This window comes from Danio rerio, chromosome 14 (genome assembly GCF_052040795.2).
Source record: "Danio rerio strain M-AB ecotype USA chromosome 14, GRCz13ab, whole genome shotgun sequence".
NCBI classification, from domain to species: Eukaryota; Metazoa; Chordata; class Actinopteri; order Cypriniformes; family Danionidae; genus Danio; species Danio rerio.
In genome coordinates, this window is record NC_141034.1 from 16,262,501 (window position 1) to 16,271,695 (window position 9,195).

At 34.4% G+C, this 9,195-nt stretch overlaps 1 protein-coding gene across 1 annotated transcript in view; it reads left to right on the forward strand.

Moving 5' to 3' along the window:
- Positions 1–7,712, forward strand: part of rraga (Ras-related GTP binding A) — a 149,668-nt gene extending 141,956 nt beyond the window's left edge. Inside the window, exon 12 of the mRNA NM_199714.2 lies at positions 7,241–7,712. The gene's annotated coding sequence lies outside the window, so the exon portion shown is untranslated. The remainder of the gene's footprint in view (positions 1–7,240) is intronic.
- The last annotated feature ends 1,483 nt before the right edge of the window (positions 7,713–9,195 follow it).

Consider the following 9,195-nt stretch of genomic DNA (forward strand, 5'->3'; position numbering starts at 1 on the left):
GCTTCTCCAAATAGCAACAGAGAAGGCTCGGCTAAGGGAAAAAATACTTTACTGCATCGCTATTTTAGTTAAACAGATTTTTGTACCTTGCATGGGTTCCAGAGGCAGTTTATAAACTTGTAGCGGAGTTGAAGCGGAGTTTGATCGGGATATTCCATTACGCTGCATTATTGACGTCTGCAATCAATCCGTTTGCTCTCTGTTTATGCAACGTTAGCTCTGTTAGCGCCGTAATTTAGACAATAGACTGTTAACAGAGTAACGTTAACGTTCGTTTATAAAGGTTAAAACGATGCTTGTGCAGTTGTGTCGAATAGTATGCACTTATGGGAGTTATATGGTACGTCTAAATTACTGTCTTTTCCAGACAGCAATAGCCGCATTTCCACTATCGGGCCAGTGCGAGCCAGGGCTTTAATCGGGCCGGGCCGGGCCAATAGCCCGGGAGGTTGAGAAATGAGGCTGAAATCATGTCGCGTTTCAACTATCGGGCTAGTAGCTCACAGCGCGTCATGCAAACACCGCCCACATAACGTCCCCGAATCAAACGTCACACAACCCTCCCACTCCAGCGGGAATCAGGAGAGGCAGATAAAGCACACCATAGAATTATCACGAAACGAAACCATTAAAATGAAGACAACCGAAACAAACAAATGACACATTACTGTACAGCAGTACATAAAATGTCTATACGCACAGACCTGTGTATTTCCAGTCATTACATTTGTTTACTCGCCGACCGACTGTTGTCATTGTGCATCGAGTGCTCTCGCCACTAACGGAGGGACCCAACACAGAGAGCTCACACATCCATAATATAAAGCCACAGAAATTCTCCTTTATAACTCAATATGGCATGTATTTTATAACATCCTCGTTTTGATAGACGTCATGTTAAGTGTTTCAGCACAAGGGCGAGTAGTCTAATAAAATATAGCCATATTTGTTGCGCTCAGCTGCTATTCACTAAAGCTCTTTATTTAAAGTTTCATTTATAAATTTAACCACGTCATATAAAAACATAAACAGTTGTTTGAGGATATAGAACACATTTTGTGTTTGGACTTTCCCCCAATGCGTTAAAAGCAGCGAGCGCTGCGCAGGACTGAGTGACAGAAAAAAAGGTATAGGCTAGATTCTGCTTTCACTCACCCAAATAATGCTCTGTTTACGCGATTTGATTAATATCATCGCATCCAAATACTTCATAAATAATATTTCTAACCTTCTCCGGTGTTAAATGTTTTTAGAAAATATCGAAAATCTTTTTTTTTTTTTTTTCAGATAGGTCTTTGTAAAATGAAAGTTAGGCTATATGTGGCTTTAAAACGGTTTGATTTATGTATTGTATATAGGCTACCTACATATAGCTAGCTTTTGTTTATTTTATATTGGTTTATTTATTTAATGCGATTTTTATATATATCCGATATTTGTAATTCTTTAAATTATATTTTTAATATAGGCTATTTTATCAAGATATGACACTATATTGTTTAAAGTCTACGAAAGTGGGCACGTAATTTGTTAAGTTTTATGTCTTTTTGTTGTATTTATATTGTGTATTATCTCCAAATAAATAAAGAAAAAAAGCCGCTTGCGGCATAACAGAACTGTGAAGGAGCACTCTTGCCCGGTCTCACACACACATACAGGCATCTAAACGCGCACAAACAAACATTTTAAACTTGACAAAAAACTCTCGAAAACCTTTACTGTCTGCTGTGTCTTTAATATGGTGTAAAGAATATTATGCGTTATTGAAACATAAAGGAGGACGCAGCAAAGAATGTCACTATAAAGTAAAACTACTTTATTATTTTATGCAACAGCCTTACATTTAAAAGGGAATCATAAGGGTGATCATACGCAAAAAGACCCCAGACTATAAGGCTAGATGTTTTCTTTCCATTATTTCTTTATTTGTTTGGCGCATGTACTCATGTGCGATCAGAAAACTGCCCGCCTCTCCTTTCACTCTGCCACGAAGCCCCAGCTGGCCCTCCTTGGCCCAAGGTATTCGTCGGGCCGAAAAAGGCCGGCCGCTGGCCCCAAGAAAGCCCTGCTTTGACCCGATTAAGCCCCGGAAATTGACAGTGGAAACGCCACTGGCCTTGGCTCGCCCTGGCTCGCTCGCTTTAGGCGCGATAGTGGGAACGCGGCTACTGTATTTTCTATAGGCTATAGGCTGGTTAACCTTAGCATAGCTTCCCGTCATTTATTAACTTGAAACTCCTCAAATACAGTTGGGCACCGAAATAGAAAAGAGTGAGAAGTCTGCTGAGCCATTTCTTTGTCCTCCACCAGTCAAAAAAAAAAAAAAAAACTTGTTCAAGTTCATTTTACAGTCAGTGGTTCTGCAGATGAAACAAAGTGAAGTGATACTGTATGTAATGTGTGCAAAAGTGAAATCAGCAGAAGCAGAGATATCAAACGTCTGTTAACATCTTCTATGCATATTCATTCATTCATTTATTTTCTTTTTGGCTTAGTCCCTTTATTAATCTGGGGTTGCCACAGTGGAATGAACCACCAATTTATCCAAAATTTGTTTTACGCAGTGGATGCCCTTCCAGCTGCTACCCAGCACTTGGAAACTTCCATACACTCTCTTTCACACACATACAATAGGGACAATTTAGCTTACCCAATTCACCTATATTGCATGTGTTTGGACTGTGGGGGAAACCGGAGCACCCGGAGAAAACCCACGCCAACATGGGGAGAACATGCAAACTCCGCATAGAAATGTCAACTAACTCAGCCGAGGCTCCCACAAGCACCAAACCATCAACACAGCCACATTCTACCCCGGCAAGTCAGTTTACTTTTACTTTTGTTGTGCCAGACCTCCCAGTCAGGGGTTTATTTAGTTTTATTTAGTTAATTTTAGTTTTTGGTATTCTGTGCATTAGAAAGAAGTTCTTTCAAAAAAGAACAGTTCTTTGAAGTATTATTTGTTGTTATTCTGTCAATTCAGCGTCCTTTAACAATAACAGTGGTGGTGTGGTTCATAATATTCACAGTGGTATTTTAGTTATTGGTTTAATCATGGATGAGGTAATGGCTTATATGTTTTCAATGACATTTCTTGTTACATGTTCAAAAACATTAACCAATATTGCATATACATAATTATTATAATGGGTATAATTAAACAATACTTATACTGTAATGTTAATTAGAAGTGTAATAGAAAAAATATATATATTTTTACGCCATTTTGAATTTTACTCGAATACAAATACATTTCCCCCCTCAACAAATACAGATACAAATACCGGCTGCTCCGCACATCCCTAATATATATATATATATATATATATATATATATATATATATATATTCTGTAAAGGCACAGCTAAACAGATGTGTTTTCAGTCTTGATTTGAGCGTGCCTAATGTTGGAGCACATCTGGAGCTGATTCCAGCAGCTAGGAGCATAGTTGCTGAAAGCTGATTCACCCTGCTTTGACTGAACTCTTGGAACTTCTAGTTTATATGATCCTAAAGATCTGAGTGATCTGTTTGTATTCAGTTTGTATTCAGTCAGATGTAATGTATTGAGGTCCTTGGCCATTTAGTGATTTATAGACCAGTAATAATACTTTAAACTCTATTCTGAATGTAATGTCGTAAATTCGACGTCTTATCAATTAGAAATTATCAGACCAGAGGTTTTGAATATCAGAAAATAGACTTTATTCTCCATAATAAAGCCGAGAAAGAGCAGAGCAGACCTCATAGCATTCTGAAGTCTCTCCTGGACAACTTCTGAAATATCTGTGTTTGTTACAATTTTTATACAGGATTATTTGACACACCCCTAAGTCTCTTTTTAACTCTTGACCATTTTTGAATAGGTTTTTAGTCTAAGGGGTCCTGCTATTCTTGGCTCTCAGCCCACTAGCTCATGTCAACAGAGATGTTACAGGTCTATGTCAGCAAAGTATAGATGCAACTTATGCAAAGGAACTAAGTGTTTACATACATTGTTATGATAGGATAATAACTTGATAATATGTTACTCATTCTAACTTCTGACACATATAGCTTCATACAAGTATTTAACATATATGATCAGTGCTTTACATATTCAGTTATTCTACACAATCAGTCATTCAGCCTTCTCCTAGTGTTGCTCCTGTGCAGGCATACTCATCTTACACAGACATATCACTGTATTTTTAACACAGGCTGGCATGTTTGCTGCAAGCACTACATACATTTTGTGAAGAGAAAATTAACTGCTTTACATTTAGAAAATACTTCACACTGAGAGAATAGAAATCTTCTTCAGTAACTGGGACCTAAGGACAGGTGTGATGTGCTCTAATTTCCTGGTTCTAGTCAGAATCCTGGCTGCAGCGTTCTGGATGAGCTGCAACTGTCTGACTCTCTCCTTTTGGGAACGCCAGTGAGGAGGCCATTACAGTAATCCACCATACTGCTGATAAAAGCATGAACAAGTCTTTACTGGAAACAAAGCATCTGATTCTTGCGATGTTTTTGAGATGATACTGCTTTGACATGACTATTGAAACTCAGATCTGACTCCAGAGTCACACCAAGATTTGTGACCTTATTTATTGTCGTGTGACCCTTAGTGCCAAGGTACGCATTCACCTTGAGAACCTCATCTCTGTTCCCAAACGCAATGACTTCAGTTTTCTCTTTGTTTAACTGAAGAAAGTTTTGGCACATCCAACTGTTAATTTCATCAAGGGTGTCAATGGCAGAGGGTGTCAATGGGGCTGTAGTCATTAGGCAGTAAGGCTAAGTAGATCTGAGTGTCATCAGCATAGCTGTGGTAGGAGATTTGGTTCTTTTTTATTATTTGGCTCAGAGGGAGCAAATAAAGGTTGAACAGGAGAGGTGCCAGAATCGAGCCTTATGGTATTCCACATGTCATGGGTGTCCACCTCGACCTATGGTCACCTATACTGACATGGTAACCTCTCCCTTCAAGCTAAGATCTGAACTATTTGAGGACCATCCCAGATAGCCCAACCCAGTTTTCCAGCCTATCCAGAAGTATGCTTTGATCGACAGCACCGAGATCGAGCAGTACCAGCACTGTTATTTTACCTAAATCTGTATTTAGGTGTATATCATTGATTATCTTTATAAGGGCGCTCTCTGTACTGTGATGTGCTCTGAAACCAGATTGAAAATTGTCTAAACATCCCCTGAAGTTTAAGAACTTGTTAACCTGGTTGAAATTTTTTTTAAAATGATTTTGCCAATGAAAGGGAGATTTGACATTGGCCTAACATTGGGATAACCTCAATAGGGTGTTATCCAGGTTGCTCTTTTCCAAGAGGGGTTTAACAACTGCAGTTTTAAGTGAGTTTGGAAAAATCCCTGAAAGAAGTGAAGCATTTACCACTTTTAGAAGATCCATTTCTAAACAGGTAAACCCTGTTTTAAAGAATGATGTGGGGAGTGTGTCAAGACTGCAGGTTTATGTTTTCATAACTTGCACGATCTCTTCTAAGATTTTATCATTAAAAATATATATATATATATATATATATATATATATATATATATATATATATATATATATATATATATATATATATATATATATATATATATATATACAGTTAAAGTCAGAATTATAAGCCCCCCCTAATAATTAGACTGCTTGTTTATTTTTTCCCCAATTTCTGTTTAACTGGGAGAAGATTTTTTAACTCATTTCTGAACATAATAGTTTTAATAACTCATTTTTAATAACTGATTTATTTTATCTTCGCCATGATGACAGTAATTAATATTTTACTAGATATTTTTCAAGACACTTCTATACAGCTTAGTGACATTTAAAGGTTTAACTAGATTAATTAGATTAACTAGGCAAGTTAGGGTAATAAGGCAAGTTATTGTATAACAGTAGATTGTTCTGTAGATTATCAAGAAAAAAATAGCTTAAAGGGGCTAATAATTTCTCCCTAAAAAGGCTTTTAAAAAATTAAAAACTGCTTTTATTCTAGCCGAAACAAAACAAATAAGACTTTTTCTTGAAGAAAAAATATTATTAGACATACTGTGAAAATTTCCTTGCTCTGTTAAACATCATTCGGAAAATATAAAAAAAAAGAAAAAAATTTGAAGGAGGCTAATAATATATATATATATATATATATATATATATATATATATATATATATATATATATATATATATATATATAATACTTGTAAACATTCAAACAAAAAGAATTTGGTCTAACAAAGTTTCACACAACAGTTAATGATGTTTTTGTGATGGGGCTTTGGGGGAAGCCAGCTTGCCAGCCAAAAAAATTACAGATCTGGAACCAAATCTTGAGAGTTTATAAAACTATTGGATTGTTTAATAGATCAGGACATATAGTAGGTAAAGGAAGAAATAGTAAAGCAGAAACTCACTTACTGTACATGCATGTTAATGCCTTACAATAATTCATAAGTAGGTCACATGTCCACTCTTATTCATATCTTATTCATAATTAAAATAATCCTCATAAGAAACATTTACAGTAGACCATATGTCAAACAATATATATATATATATATATATATATATATATATATATATATATATATATATATATATATATATATATATATATATATATAAACTAAACATATATATTTTAGTCACACAGCTTTAAATTGATAGACTCTTTTAAAATTCTTGTACTAATTCTTTTAGTGGTAAAGCATTTTTCCAGCTGAGACGCTTTGGTTGCTAATATGATTTAGAATGCATGGCATGGCTATATATTTCATTCTCTTTTCAACAACAGGTTTTTTATATATATATAAGAGAGAGAGAGAGAGAGAGAGAGAGAGAGAGAGAGAGAGAGAGAGAGAAAGAGAGAGAGAGAGAGAGAGAGAGAGAGAGAGAGAGCGAGAGAGAGAGAGAGAGAGAGAGAGAGAGAGAGAGAGAGCTTAAATTTGTCACACATTGTTTCTATTAGAACTGAGGTTGTTTTTTGCTGATAAAACTTGCCTGAAAGTAAACCTGAAACTAATATGCTAACTTGTGACCATGGAAGTTCATCACTGCACAGTCCATTCAGTATTATTGGTGTTTGGATGATTGGCAAAAACATTCCACACCTATACTGTTTATAAACACACATCAGTATCTTACTCAAGACCAGCATGGTTAAGGATGTACATTTTGGTTCCTGCTGTTCACTAACTTATATTTTTCTTTTCTGTTTTTTTTCTTTGATGCACAGGATGGTGGTTAAACCGAGGATGATTTTCATTTGCATCCAGTCTTCTTCCAAGAAACAAATTCATCTTGTTATTGAAGTTAATATTAAAGTTTTTGTTTTCTTGCTTTTGTAGATTCTGCTAATAAAGAGAACTACTTAATGTTCCTTGGGTTGAGGGGTTAAAATTTCCTCCTTGAAGTTAAAATGTGATTTGTGCTATCTCAAATTAAGAAAGTACAGATATAAAGCTAGATTATAATGTAAGAATTTTGTCTTTTAACCTGTGCTATGTTTGCAACTAAAAAAAACTAAATAAAACATGTGACTTAAAGTTTTTCTGGAATTCCTCCCATAGCTGTCATGTATCATTATTTTACTTTATGACAATGAGCATATCTCTTATGAAATTTCTTTTGAAAAGGCTTGTTTCGAATTTGAATGGCTAAGACATGTTGACATAATAATCTTATAATTAAAATCTTAAATTTCAAAACATATGTTAATTGTGTTATTTTTTAATAATATTTAAATTGGTAACAGTTCATAATTACAGCAAATGAATCACTTAAGCATTAGCATATAGTGAATTCATTTGTTAAGCATTACCTCTATTTTAATAAACGTTAGTAAGTAGTTTATAACTGCTGTTACAAATGCTTACAAATTCTTGACTTAAAAGCACATTTATAATGTGCTTAATAATTGTACTTTTATCATTTGTGCGTGTTTGATTTATTTTTTTATGACTAAATTAAGTATTGCATTATTTACGAACCATTTATATTCAAAAGTATTTCATGGTTTTTAAGATCATTTAGGATGAGTACAGGTTGTCCGCGGGGTTGTAAAAGGCAGTAAAAGATAGTAAATGAAATTAACCAAAATTAAGGCCATTAAAAAGTATTAAAAAGTAATAAACATCATCTGATGAGGTATTAAATTGAGTAAAGAGTGAAAAGTACCTATGACTGTATGTGTGTGATTATATGGTGAATGTTGATCTGTCAGCCCAGATCAATCGAGTTTTTTAGAAGGTGCCCTAATATTATTTATTGAATTAACATTTCCTACTGCAATGCTTTATTTTTATTTGATGCAAACCTTAAATTTATTTTTCATAAAGTAATAGACTTTTTATAGCAGATAACTCGCATTCAAGCACATTCAAGGCAGCTTCATAATGAGTAAATGTAATCCATTGTTAGTATCATTGTCATCATTAATATTTTAAAATTATTAGACATTTGTTTTGGAGTTTTATGCACAAATATTAATAAGTCATCTCAGAATTAGTTAGATAGTTGTTTCTGGTTTTTGTTAGTCCTGATTGATGTTGTTTTCAAATGCAATAAACCCCCTAATACCAATTTGCAATGGTGCTCATTCAATTTTGGTGGGTGCTCGTAAATATTTGAAGTCGGGAGCACTGGTGCTACCAAGTAAAAAAGTTAATTTCGAGCTCTGAAACATTAAATTTATCGGCACAACTGTGCCAAGAATTCCGGGCTGAGAAAGGGTTGTAATTGTGTATGTATGTATATGTATGTAACGCAAGGACACAAGAAAACAAGTCGGGTACTTCTTCAAATGGAACAGCAGTGTACTTTATAACGTCACTTACCTCACCATGGATTCATCAGTTTCACTGTACATTTACAATAAAATGATTTAATTAATATTATATTAATGTTAAAAATCTACATTTTTGATTTAAGAAAATCTATACATATAAATGTGAATTTAAATGTGTTATTATACACAGACACGTGTCTTTGATTATTAAATTTATTAAACCACAATGGTAATTATACACACAATAAGAAATAAAGATTACGTCAAACAATTCGGTAAACAGAGACAAACAGCGTCCAACATGGTAACATAATTAAAGACAATTATAAAAGGTAACAAAGTATCATTGCCAAAATAATACACTTGAAAACAAATAATAGATTTAAAAGACCAAAATCTGTCTG